The sequence below is a fragment of the Dreissena polymorpha genome, chromosome 7 (assembly GCF_020536995.1).
Source record: "Dreissena polymorpha isolate Duluth1 chromosome 7, UMN_Dpol_1.0, whole genome shotgun sequence".
NCBI lineage: Eukaryota > Metazoa > Mollusca > Bivalvia > Myida > Dreissenidae > Dreissena > Dreissena polymorpha.
In genome coordinates this window covers 66,462,519-66,477,192 of record NC_068361.1, presented here as the reverse complement: position 1 = coordinate 66,477,192, position 14,674 = coordinate 66,462,519, and positions in this window count along the sequence as shown.

The following is a 14,674-nucleotide window of genomic DNA, read 5'->3' as shown; positions in this document are numbered from 1 at the left end:
CATGTCAATTATGAAAACACTTTACAATTATTATTTTGTTATAAGACTAGGACACTACAGTTCATATGTGCTCTAAAATCTACAAGTACACAAGAACAAACACACACAACTCAATTTGATATTAACCCATTGATGCCTAACATTGATTATGAGAGAGAGGAAGGAATGAGTCATGCTGAAGGATACACACATTGATTGTTTATGAAGTTAATGTATGGGATCAGGAATAACATTTTGCTGTAATTTGTTGGTGTGTGAGCTCTGGTCAACAGGCTGTGTTTATAGAAGACATTAACAATGGATATATGCTACTGCTGATAAAGGGTTCTAAAATATACAGCTACATGTACCCAATTTAGGTTTGGAATGTAAATTGCTAACTGTTGGCTACATCGATCATGACTCACCAATGACCCCTATTGATCTTCTCGTCACTAGGTAAAAGGTTACAGTCACAGTGATTCAAAATACAAAAATTGGTTTTCAAATGATAACTCAAAACACTTTCATCTAGGATAAAGACTTCATAGGTACATTGATCATGATTATAAAGATACCCCTTTTGAATTTCAAATCACTACATCAAAGATCAACATCACAGTGACTCAAAACAATAAAATTGTTTCTTGATATTTACTGACAATGCTTACGCCTAGATTCATGATCTTCATAGTTACATTGATCATGACTGGCAGATGACCAACATAATGTTCAAGTCACTAGGTCAAACGTCTTAATAACAATGACTCAACACTGTAAAATGGTGTCCAGATGACAACTCAAGCAACCAAGGTCAAAAGTCAAAGTCACAATGACTAATATATTCATATTGGAGGTTATCTCCCCTTCGGGAAGGACACAAAAATGTGAATGGAAATAAAAAATGGAATAAATCCTAGTTTTTCGGTGTCTAAACTATAAATTTCATGGATATAAATTATGTGTGGGCTTCATGAAAACGAGCAAGTATGATATTTTGGTGAAAATACAACTGAAAGTTATTTACTAAACAAAAACAGTTTGTTCATCTACAATTTTCACTGGGTGGGGATTGGATTTATTTTTTGAATATATTTTACGTATCAGCAAAAACCAGTTTACTCCATCATCTTAGTTAACAGTCACTTCGTCACGCATGACAAAACCAATTCAAAGGCAACAGACACCCATCAAATGCGGCGAAGCATATCCAATTTACTCCGTTTGACTACACTATGTAGGTGATTATGACGCAGATATAGTGATTGTTTACGGCTTACTGTTTCTATGCTTAACACAAAGTGCAGTGTACTGTGACCGTAAAAATGAACAAAAGGGCCTATTCATCTACAGCAAGTGAAGGGGCGCCTACTGACATCAGCCTACTCGAAACTTCACTTCTAGATTCACCCAAGGCTCCAAAACAAAATAAAAAACGTAACAAAAAGAAGAAGACAGATGACGATACATCAGGCCAGAAAAGTATGACGGAATTCGTGATTAACAAACAAAATGAAACCAAATCATCTACATCATCTAACGCAGAAACATCATGTATTACAAAAAGACTTGACGAAATAAGCTCAAAACTTTCGAATGTTCTCACAAAGAGCGAAACTGATATTATTAAAAACATTATAAAAGAAACACTCGAAGAAATAAAAGAGAAATTGCTTGCATCCGTAATTAAACAATTAGAAATTATCGAAAGTAATATGTTAAACCAACACAAGGAAATATCGACGCTTAAAGAGCAGCTAAATTCAAAAGAAAAAGAAATTGACGCTATTAAACAAAACAACCAGTCCACAATACAAACCTTCGAAGCTAGCATAAATGACCTCGAATAATACGGGCGTCGGAACAGCGTTCGTATATCGGGCCTCTCGTGTGACGCGGAAAACCAATCATCTATGGCAGTGGCAGAACAAACAGCGAGAATGATAAACCATCATCTTAATATCCAGCTTGTATCCAAAGACATAGATGTTGCTCACAGGCTCGGAAAATACGTGCTGAACAGGAATCGTCCGGTGATAGTGGAATTTGTTCGACGTCAAACCAAAATTGATGTCATGCAACGAGCAAATCGATTGAAGGGCACAAACATTTACGTCAATGACGACCTAACAAAAACGAACGCAGAGGTGCTTGCGTCCCTGCGTCTCAAAGACCCGGGCCGTGTTGAAAGGGCTTGGTCGCATGAAGGCAAACTATTTGTGAAATATAGGGGCAGTGAACGCAGTGAAAAGTGCTTTTTGACTAATATCAAAACTGGCTGAGCAAACCATGACCAAAGAAAGAATCCACCACATATGCAAAGAAAGCCTCCTATGATGCAAACCTCCGATCGCCAGTAAAGAATTCATAATACCGATGCGTAACGTGTGACAACTTTGTATGTGGTTTCAAGTCATACCAGGTTTGCATGAACTCATAGATAAAAATACATATCTGTTAATTATTAACTACATTTTAATCTTTCATGTTGTTGTGTTAACAGACACATATATTTCCCACTACATGTACTCATAACTAAATTTAAAATACGCAAATCGGAGTTATTTGGCTCAACTTTTTATTTTTAACGATCATTATCATTTAGTTTAGAATGCTAACTTTCTTGTACGTCTCCGGATGTGCCTATGTTATTTGTGCGAGAACCTAACTTACTGTGTAATTTTATGTTCCTACCTGTCAATGTCCTTACGCACTCACCTTTCGGCTCCTCCCCCTCCCCCAACCCCGAGTACATCCATACTTACCTGCCAACATATCTTTAATTCATTATTTCATACGAACTTATGTAATCATCGACCTGGCAGGATATATAACCCCCCAATCCTGAGTACATCCATACTTAACGGCAAACTAAATTAATACTGTGGCCTATTGCTCGCCAATATAAATCTGGTACTGATCTAATTGTATAAATATATTACCGTTTAGAAGATCAAATAAATTGGCGAACTAGAAGCAATTGTTATCAATTGATGCGTTTTCTCGCTAAGCGTACTGTTATTGTAACGTGCAACTCGTGCAAAACGTGCACGAATAAACAGATTTTTAAATATAGGAATCAGTTATTGCGTGTAAAGCAAAATGCAAATGGAGTTCACGAATGCCAGATTAAGTTTTACGAGCTATACGAACAATTGTCATTATGCACTGTTAGTTTTCAGTGTTTTTTTATCCACAGTGTTTTCGTATGCTATATCGTTCGAAATATCATATTGTCAAATATATTACAACGGTGTTTATTTGTATACTGATAAATATCCTTCAATGGGCATGTGCATGTATTTTGAAATGTTTTTGGTGAGTTATTCTGTCGCACCTTACAAATAGTTTATAGTACATGTATAATGTTATTTTAGTTTTCAGTGTTTTTTTTATCCACAGTGTTTTCGTATGCTATATCGTTCGAAATATCATATTGTCAAATATATTACAACGGTGTTTATTTGTATACTGATAAATATCATTCAATGGGCATGTGCATGTATTTTGAAATGTTTTTAGTGAGTTATTCTGTCGCACCTTACAAAAGTTTATAGTACATGTATAATGTTATTTTATTGTTGCATTAAAGATGTGCATGCATTTTGAAATGTTTTTGGTGAGTTTTTCTGTCGCACTTTACAAATAGTTTATAGTACATGTATAATGTTATTTTATTGTTGCATTATAGATAAATCTGCCACTGACCTTACTTTATTAATATATAAAATGCCGTTACGAAGAATCAAATTTATTTACGAAGTGAACTAAAAACAATTTTAAATCATGTGTGGCTATCCTCACTTAGTATACTGTTATTGCCACAAAACACTCGTGCAAAACGTGCACGAATAAAACAGACTGTGAATTAAGGGAGTAATTTTACGTAAAATGTTAAATACTAATCTAGTTCACGAGTACTGGGTCAATGTTATTGAGCTATACAAAACAGGTCTTTTTGTGTTTTGTTTGTGTAAATTTCAATTTTCATTCTTTTTTCAGCTATGTTTTTGTTTTTATATTGAGTATTATTATTCAACATGCATGTGCATGTATTATTGTTTTGGCGACTCTTTATGTCTCACTGTTTATATACTTTACAGTACATATTAACTGTTGTTATATTGCTCCATGGAAATTTATAGTTTGATCCGAATGGGTCTTTTTTCCAATCTATCTCTCATTATTTATATGTTACTATTTATCCTTTTTTTTGTATATATATATTTTGCTGTTGTTTCTTTTTAATCTTTATATGGTTGCATAGAGAGAAAAATACGTTCTCACAAATGATATTGTCAAGCAAAATACAATGTATTGTTTATGACATTCATTACTGGAACTTGGATCATGAATTTTCGCATACAGTGTACTCATACGACCCATATCTCAATTACACTTAACATATTGTTTAGGATAAATAGCTATTCTCTATTTTTTAAAACGAAACCAACTAGACAAGCACACACAAATTATCACTCACATCACCCTCCAACTTTTTTAAATGATTAAAATATGTACTTTGAATGTAAAAGGGCTAAACAATTAAGACAAACGAATAAAAATCTTCAAATGGTTAGACGAAAAAAAAATACTTTATGCCTACTACAAGAAAGTCACTTGACACATTCTTTAGCACAAACCTTAAAGAATATATGGGGCGGAGACATCTATCTTAGTGGACAACATACAAATAAACAAGGTATTGCTTTTTTGATTAAAAACAATACAGGGATCACAGTCGATAACTTAAACGAAATAATAATTGGCAGACTAGCAAGTATAGATATCAAAATACACGAAACACAATTAACATTGCTCATCGTCTACGGTCCTAACATAGATGATTCCACATTTCACGAAACATTACAATCCTCCATAATTAATAACCAAGATAAAAATATTATAATCGGTGGTGATTTCAATACTGTCCTGAACCCATCAGTAGATAAAAAGAATGGAAACCTTTATACTCATCCTAAAAATAGAAACATTTTGAATAACATAATTGAAAACTACAATATGATAGACATCTGGCGTACAGTAAATCCAAACGAAAGCAAATTCACCTGGCACTCAAACACAAAACAAACAATATTTTGTAGATTAGACTATTTTTTAATATCCGAGTCACTTTGCAACATTATTGACACATGTAGCATTAAACCAGGATTTGTGACAGACCACTCTCTAGTTGAACTTAAACTGCACAACATACAACCTGAAAGAGGCCCAGGATACTTTAAAATTAATAACAGCATCTTGTTAGACACACAATATCAAACACAAATGAAACAGGAAATATTAAACACAGTTTAAAATAATAAAGATGCAAACCCAAACACCTTATGGGAAGTAATTAAAGGAAATATACGTAACACAACAATTAGATACACATCATTTAAACAAAAAGAAACACAAAATCGAAACTGAAACCATCAAAACCATTGAAACACTTGAAAAACAATTGAATGAAACAAACACAAATGATACCACCGCCATTGAAAATGAAATCACATCAAACAAACAAGTATGAGAAGGAATCCTATCATACACAACTCAATTGAATAATAATACGAGCACGTGCACAACATGTTGAACACAATGAAAAAATACAAAATTCATCGCAAACATTGAAAAACGTAGAAGTGAACAAAAAACTGTACACAAATTAGTAGTTAATGGCAAAGATATAACAAACAGAAATCAAATACCAGAAGAACAACGTTTATTTTTCGAAACCCTTTATAAACGAAAACATGTTGAAAATCACAACCCTTTTAAAAATACACATCATGCTTTAAATCAAGATGAAAAAATTATTGTGTGACGGATTACTTAATGAATATGAATGTGGACTAGCACTAAAAGAAATGCAAAATAACAAAAGTCCAGGATCTGATGGCATCACAATCGAATTTTATAAAATATTCTGGAATGATATTAAAACACATTTAATTAATTTACTTTACTATTCATTTAACAACAAAAACTTTACTACGCTTCAAAAACAAGGTATAACTCATTCCAAAACCTGGAAAAAACTTAGAATCCTTATCAAACTGGCGCCCGATTAGTTTACTAAACAATGATTATAAAATTGCAACTAAAAGTATATCAAACAGAATTAAAAAAGTATTACCATCAATCATATCAAGATCTCAATCTGGCTTCATTAAAGGACGTTACATTGGTGAAAATGTACGTTTGATACAAGAATGCATAAATTATTTCAACCAACCAAACAATTCTGGCCTCATTTTCTTTGCAGACTTCGAATTCACTAGACCATTCTTTTATGTTCTCTTGCTTAGAAAATATGAATTTCGGTGAAAGTTTAATAAAATGGGTTAAATTATTTTATACCGATATAAACAGCATAATTATTAACAATGGCTTCTTTTCAAACAGTTTTAACATCGAACGAGGGGTAAGACAAGGATGTCCACTTTCATCCTCGCTATTTATTATATGCATCGAGTAGCCATCACACTATATCCAATCAAATGAACATATAAAGGAAATATCGCTAGAACCTGACGAAGAAATTAAACAGTCCCTATTTGCTGACGATGCAACTTATTTTTTAAATGACAGTAGCGACTCATTCAATAATCTTATAGAATCGCTAACCCTTTTTGGATTAACATCGGGTCTTAAACTAAACAAAAGTAAATGCACTGTGCTACGTGTAGGTAAATTTAAACAAAGTAATATTTATCTTAAAAAAGAAATGAAATTCAACTGAACTTCAGATGAAGCAACAACGTTAGGAATAACCTTTACAAACAATGAAAATGAAACAATTCTAAAAAACATATTGCCTAAATTACAAAAATTTAAAAATTGTTTACAATCATGGCAGCATCGTAAATTAACACTAATCGGAAAAAACACCGTGTTGAAAACGTTTGCGCTCCCTAAATTAATTTACACACTAACAGTTCTCCCAAACCCACCACATGATATTATTGAAGATATAAAATCAGAAATATTTAATTTCATATGGGACGGTAAACGTGATAAAATTAAGCGAACTCAATTAATTCAACCTGTAGTGCATGGAGGTATCATACTAACGGACATAGATTCATTTCTGAGTGCAATCAAATGCAGTTGGGTTAAAAGATATTTAGATAATACCATTACGAGTAAATGGAAATTATTCTACCAGAAAATTCTAAAAACATATGGTGACTCTTTACTTTTTGAATGTAATATCGACAATAACATCTTAAATGAAATTTCAACCAAAAACATATTTCTATCGAATGTTCTTTCGGCATGGTGTAAAGTTACTCAAAATTTAGAAACCAAAATTAACAGTAAAGTCATTTTATGGAACAATAAAGATATAACTACTAACAATAAAACGTTGTTCTATAAACATTGGTTAGAACAAAACATTCAATATGTAGATCAATTGTACGACAACAGAATAAACGACTTCTATTCTTTTGAAAACTTATGCTACATAAACGGAATACCTACAAGTAATTTCCTGATGTACTACACATTGATCAAAAGTGTACCCATACATATTAAAGCTGCTACCAATACAAATAACACACCATGTACTCAAAAAACTTTCGTAGAAAACATAATTGCAAAACAAAACAAAACGAACAAAATATTTTACACTCTTCAAATAAAAAACCCTGCCGAAATCCCCAAAGCTCAAACTAAATGGCAAAACCTTCTTGGAGAAAAAGAATTTAATTGGAAACAAATATTTGTCATGCCATATAAATCAACTACTGATAACACACTGAGAAATTTTCAATATAAATACATCCAGAGAATCATAGCTACAAATAAATATATTTTTAAGTGCAAACTATACAACACAAATCTATGTGATATGTGTAGTGAACATATTGAAACAATAGAACACCTTTTCTGGGAGTGTAGACATATTCAATCTCTATGGAATCAATTGACAACTTTTCTAGCGAAACAACAATTAAGAATAAAACTGTCTCTCTCAAATATCAGTTTCGGTGTAAATACTTTAAAATACCAGAAATTAATAACACTGTTAACCACATTATTATATTAATGAAATATTTTATATTCGGCATGAAATATAAAAAACAAAAAACCCACTTTGAACTGTTTTATAAATTATTTAAAACTAAAGATCCAAATTGAAAAGGAAATAGCCCTAAACAACGATACACTTAACATTTTTGAACAAAAATGGAAACACATTAAACGTTCATAATCTAGTTCAGTTGTTTATCTACCCCACGTTATGCAACTCAAATATAGTTTAATTATTATATATAGGTAAAAAATATATAAATATTAGCATATATTGTATAATATGTTTAACATTATCGTTGCTGCATGTTATAACTTTGTTCTTGCTTATGCACATGTTTACATTATATGTTTTATATTGAATAAAAAAAAAATAAAAAATATATATATATTCATATTCACACAATGGCTGCCATTACAACTGACAGCCCATATACAGGCATGCATGTTTTACAAACAGCTCAATACATTTTGTAAAAATTCAATGAACACACTCTTCTCAGGTGAGCGAACTAGGGCCATCTTGGCCCTCTTGTTTAATTAGTTTCCACAAATTTCTCATTTTGCATGTAATCATATGTGTTGACCTAATGGTTAAGTGCACTAGAGTCCTATATATATATATAATGTAAGGCACTTGAGTATTCATTAACTTGTTTATTATCTGTTATTTCATAATGTAAACAATCTGCTATTGTTTATATCATCATTTACTCAACCATAACACTATCCCATACACAAGATTATGGTTGAAGTGTTTAATTGTTATATTAACTGATAGAGTAATCATTAAAATATTTTTTGTCTAATGATTATAAACAGAACTTGAATTCCAAAACTTACTGTCAATGTCCGAACTTCAAGGAATCTAGTCCAACCGTCATCTTGCAATGATTCTATTGGTTATATTCATTTCTAAGTGACTAAACATTGTATAATTATAATAATACGTCTATAAGTTACTTTTAGACACTATTTTATAGTCATTAAATGTTCATATATGTTGTTATATGTTTAAAATTCGCCATTCCTAAAAAGTACTTTTCAGCTGTTGAAATATTTTGGATATATTGTACCGTAATATTTCTTCTCTGTCATAACTGCATGTTTGTTTAGGTCAGAGAGAAGTATATTTGTTTATTGTTAGATGTAGAATCTTTTGGCATCTATATTGCTCCTAAAATGTTCTTTTGTTAGTTAAAATATAATATTATTGTTGAATGTTTTGCCGCTAGAGAACTTTTTTTAGGATTTAGGATTCCTAAATGCATTTGATTGGTTGTCGCAATCCTAAGTCGTTTTGATTGGCTTAGCCAAATTCCTAAGACATTGGTGAGCAGAATCACCCAGAATCCTAAATCCTAAGTGCTTAGCGACAGGTATAAATAGCGCCGATAAACAACTTTTGGCATCTATCTGTCAAGATCAGTTCAGATCACTTTTTGAAAGTTCATGTAAAATTTATTTATCCCTTCATTTAAAGTAATAGTACTATAACTTCGTATGGCGTCATTCACCATTCCAAAGATGGTAAGCGTTATTTTGTCACATTAGATGAGCGCTTCGTTAGGAACTCCAGAGAGCTTTAAATATGATGAAAGTTTATCGGCATTATTAAAATTGTAATACTGTTCAATGATACTGTGTTTATATGAGAACTGATGCATACATATGGAATAATTTAAATAACTATTACACAAGATTTTGAAACCGTGAAACTGTGTTCTTAACATTATTGAAAGTGCCAGCCTGACACGGGCACTTGGAAGACAATGAAGAAGGTTAACATTGCCCGTACCTAAGGGTGGGGTATACTACAATTGGCGTCAGAAGTGCGGCAAATTTTATTTACATAAACAGCCGAGTAATCGAAACCCACGCCTAGAAAAAGAAATGAAATAACAGACGAATTTACTAATTGTGTTAATAAGATAGATCTAAGTCAGATTTTAGAATTTAATTTTAGAATTTAATACGACTATCCTGTATTAATATTGGCAGACTCCACATTTTAATTATGACAATGCCAGATCCAGAAATATCGTTTGATAGACGAAGCGTTTTAAGTGACCACTCTTCACTAAATACTTTTGATGAAATATATCATTAGCATACCATAACAGAAGACCCTAAAAATACCCAGCCTACATACAAATGCGTTAAAATAAGACAAACAACAATCCATATAGAAGTTCTATTCCAGTAAGCAGAAATCATGGCGACTGTCCCAACCCCTCGACGTATAATGTACCAATACAACACTCACTAATGAAACCCGGCAGTTATGATGGTACCAAGTGCTTTGAGCAGTACATGTCCCATTTTGAGGATTGTGCTGAACTCTCGTACTGGGATTATAGAACGAAGGTCCTAGTATTAGCAAGCAGTCTCCGCGGTGCAGCTCGTAACTACTACATGAGCTTATCAGAATCGGAACGTCGTGACTATGAAACACTGACGTCCAGGCTCTCCCAGCGATTTGGTAGCAGTAAACATCAAAACTTGTGGTTATCCAAATTTGAGTACCGACGGCGTATGCGTGGCGAATCCATTGCTTCTTTAGCCGATGATATCAGACAGCTTGCACAAAAAGCGTATGCTGATCTTGATAGCATTGCGGTTGAGCGTTTAGCACTAAATCAGCTATACAATCAAATTTCAGGCGATATGCACTGCCGTTGCATCGATAACAACTGTCACACAGTTAACGACGCCGTCAGCGTCATAGAACGCTACGAGGCTATCCTTTGCAATCCCCAATCAACCCCTGTCCGCGCCTTGGATGTTCACGATGCTTCACAGTATGCATCACAGATTTTGACTGCTATTCAGCGGCTCGAGGCCCGAATTGAACATATTGAAAAAGTATGTTTCCATTGTCCCCCTGATCAACGTTTAATGCCGAGTAGGTCACAGCGTGGATGTTTCGGATGCAATTCGCCGTCGCATATATGGCGAAATTGTCCAAAAAACGTAAACAATACGTTTGCAGCCAATGATCAACGCATTTCTGTGCGCCCCACCGAGACCTAGTCGAGATGATAGAGCGAATAATGACTTCCGTTCCCCAAATCCCCGACCATTGCCCCTGGTCCCTGATGTTCCACCTCGTTCTAACCCCCGTCAATCAAACTCGGAAAACTAATTGTAGCTGGTGCTGAGGGTCAAGTGTCGGCGAAATCACTTGGAAGACCAATTCAATGTGATGATGTTCCGGTTGTCGGAATTCATACTGCTCGTTCTGGAGCAGATATTAGTAAATATGATAATGGTTTTTATGCTACCGGTACAATTTTAAATAGTGATTGTAATTTCTTGATTGATTGTGGCGCAACAACGTCGTTGATTTCAAGTACAAAATTGTCTGAGTTGCAGAAAGAAAATGACATTTCGTTATTACCAGTGCAGCAAACGTTTTACACCGTTAATGACGAAATTATGACCGTTCTTTGCAGAGTGCAGTTGACATTCAAGGTGAGTTTAATTTCATTTGTTGTTCAATTTATTGTGTGATATTGAGTCTGATTGTATTATTGGCCAAAATTTTCTCAGCGAAAATGTTGATAGTATCAGCTATAGACGTTCATGTCTAACTGTTGGGAGTAAAACCATTTCTTTGTGGATGGTTGGCACTGCTTTACAAATTTGTAGAGTTGAGGTGCGAAATACCACCAAAATCCCGGCACATTCCCGTGCATGGATTCCGGTTAACATACCGTTCTCAGAACATTAAGGCCCAACAGGTTTTATTGAGCCCTCTTTCGATCTGATAAGTAAAAATGGGTTTTGTGCTGTTGGTGGCATTATCGATGTTTCAAATTCGGATGAAAAAGTAAGTGTCATTAATTTTGGGTCAGAGCCTGCTACTCTATATGCAAAGACAGCGTTAGGTACATGTAAGTCATTTGACGAGTGCAGCGATGGTCCACGCATTACACGAGCTACAGAGCAAGAGCCATGTCAATCACTTCCTTCACATTTGACAGAACTTTTTGAACGTAGCACTGTTCAATTGAATGAGTCTGAAAAAGCTGATTTCAACAGTCTCCTTTGCAAATATAGTAGTGTGTTCTCCTCTTCACCTGAGGACATAGGTCGTACTAATTTAGTACAGCATGCCATAAATACAGGAAATGCAGCCCCCATCAGACAACCAACTCGTCGGTTACCACTTGGTTAAAGGGCCATTGAAAAGGAGGAGATATCTAACATGTTACACAGAGGAATAATTGATCCATCTAAAAGTGCCTGGGCATCTCCAGTAGTGTTAGTAACCAAAAAGGACGGAACACCGCGGTTTTGCATTGATTAGAGGCGACTCAACGACGTTACAGTAAAAGACGCATATCCTCTCCCAAGAGTGGATGACTGCATTGACGCCCTAAGCGGTGCTAAATTCTTCTCGTCAATAGATCTAAACAGTGGCTACTGGCAGGTTAGCATGAAAGATAGAGACAAAGAGAAGACTGCATTTGCAACGTCCATGGGGTTGTACCAGTTCACGGTCATGAGTTTTGGTCTCGCTAATGCTCCTTCTACATTCGAGAGGTTGATGGAAAATGTACTCAGAGGTCTGCAATGGGTAATATGTCCCTTGTACATGGATGATATCATTTCCCCATGCTCCACAATATCCGATGGGCTAATTAGGTAAGAAAATATCTTCAAGCGTCTTCAGCAAGCCAATTTAAAGCTTTAGCCATCAAAATGTATCTTCTTTAAAAAAGAAGTTAAATTCTTAGGTTATATTGTGTCCGAAGCTGGTATCAAAACTGACCCTGCAAAGATCGCAGCTGTCAAGGACTGGCCAACACTCAGTACTGCAAAAGAAGTCAAGAGTTTCTTGGACCTCTGTTCCTATTACAGACGTTTTGTAAAAGGATTTGCTGCAATTGCAAAACCCTTGAATAAGGTTTCTGATAAGTCCGTAAAATTTGTGTGGACCACTGAATGCGAAAGTGCATTTCAAACTTTGATATCTGCTCTTATTTCTTCTCACATTCTTGGCTATCCAATACCAGGTGGAAAGTTCATTCTTGATACGGATGCTAGTGATTTTGCTACTGGAGCAGTTTTGTCTCAACTACAAAATATTGTTGAAGTAGTTATTGCTTATCACAGCAAGTCTCTTAATGACCATGAATGCTCATATTGCGTTACACGCAAAGAACTTTTGGCTGTTGTGCAAGCACTAAAATCGTTTCAATGTTATCTCTATGGTCAGCCGATACTTTTGAGAAAAGACAATGCTGTGGTCAGCTGGATGCGAAATCTCAAGAATCCGACTGGCCAAGTTGCGTGCTGGTTGGAAGAGCTGGGCACATATGATTTGAATGTCACTCATCGTGGAGGTCTCACACACAGAAATGCAGACGCAAGGAGAAGTAGCAGCGCCCCTCACCATGATGACAGCATCTGATGTTTTAAATGGTCAATCCTCTATTCCAAATAGAGTTGTTAAGAAAGCTCCTGATTCTCCTAATATTTTGTTGAAGTCAACTATGGGTAATATTTTTAAGCTGGTCAGCTGATCACATTCGAGAAAAACAACTCTGTGATCCAGATCTTAAAGTTAATATCCAGTTTTTAGAACAATCACAAGAGAATCCACCATGGAAATCAGTCAGCGGGTAATAAGTCAGCGACAAATCATCTACCGTCAAAAAACTGTGGCGCATGATGGATCGGTTGAGAATATCACAAGGTCACCTTTGTCGTAAATGGTATGAAAATGTTGATAAACTGCAAACCCAGATCATTGTTCCAGAAAGTATTTACACTAATGTTGTACATTATTTCCATTATATACCTTCAGGTGGTCATTTAGGTGCTGATTAAACATTTGCAAAAGTGCGTCAGATTTTCTATTGGCCAGGTATGAAAGCGTTTGTTGAAAAATATTGTCTTCAATGTACCAAATGTGCAGCTCGTAAAACAAGCAAACCAACAAAGTCACATCTTGGACACTCGGTAATATTAGCTCAACTCGAACGTGTTGCCGTGGATATTTATGGGCCACTGCCGAGATCAGAATCTGGTAACTCATATGTTTTTGTAATTTGTGATTGTTTTACACGGTGGACTGAGGCTGTTGCATTACCTAATCAAGCAGCAGAAACAGTTTCAAAGGCTTAAGTTGGCACGTATGTTTCAAGATTTGGAGTTACTTTGTCAATTCACTCCGATCAAGGCAGTAATTTCACTTCTTCTTTATTCAATGACATGTGTGAACTGCTTCACATTAAGCCCACACTATCAACAGCTCTTCATCCACAATCCAATGGAATGGTTGAACGATTTAATCGAATACGCGGAACTATGTAAACCATGTACTGCTCATTAAATCAAAGGTCTTGGAATACTTTTCTTCCCCAGGTTATGATGGCGTACCGTTCATCAGTTAACTCAAGTACTGAACAAACACCAAATCGGATGGTTTTCGGTCGAGACATTGTCTTGCCTTTACAAGCATGTATAGGTCTGCCACCCCAGTGTGATGACTCAGATCAACCTAAAACATACGTAACAAAACTTCAAGATAATCTCACGAAGATTCACAATTTCGCAAGAAAAGTACTTAATGACAAAATTAAGTATCGCAAGCGTATAATGATTTACACGCAAAAGCTAGACCGTTTAATGCCGGTGACCC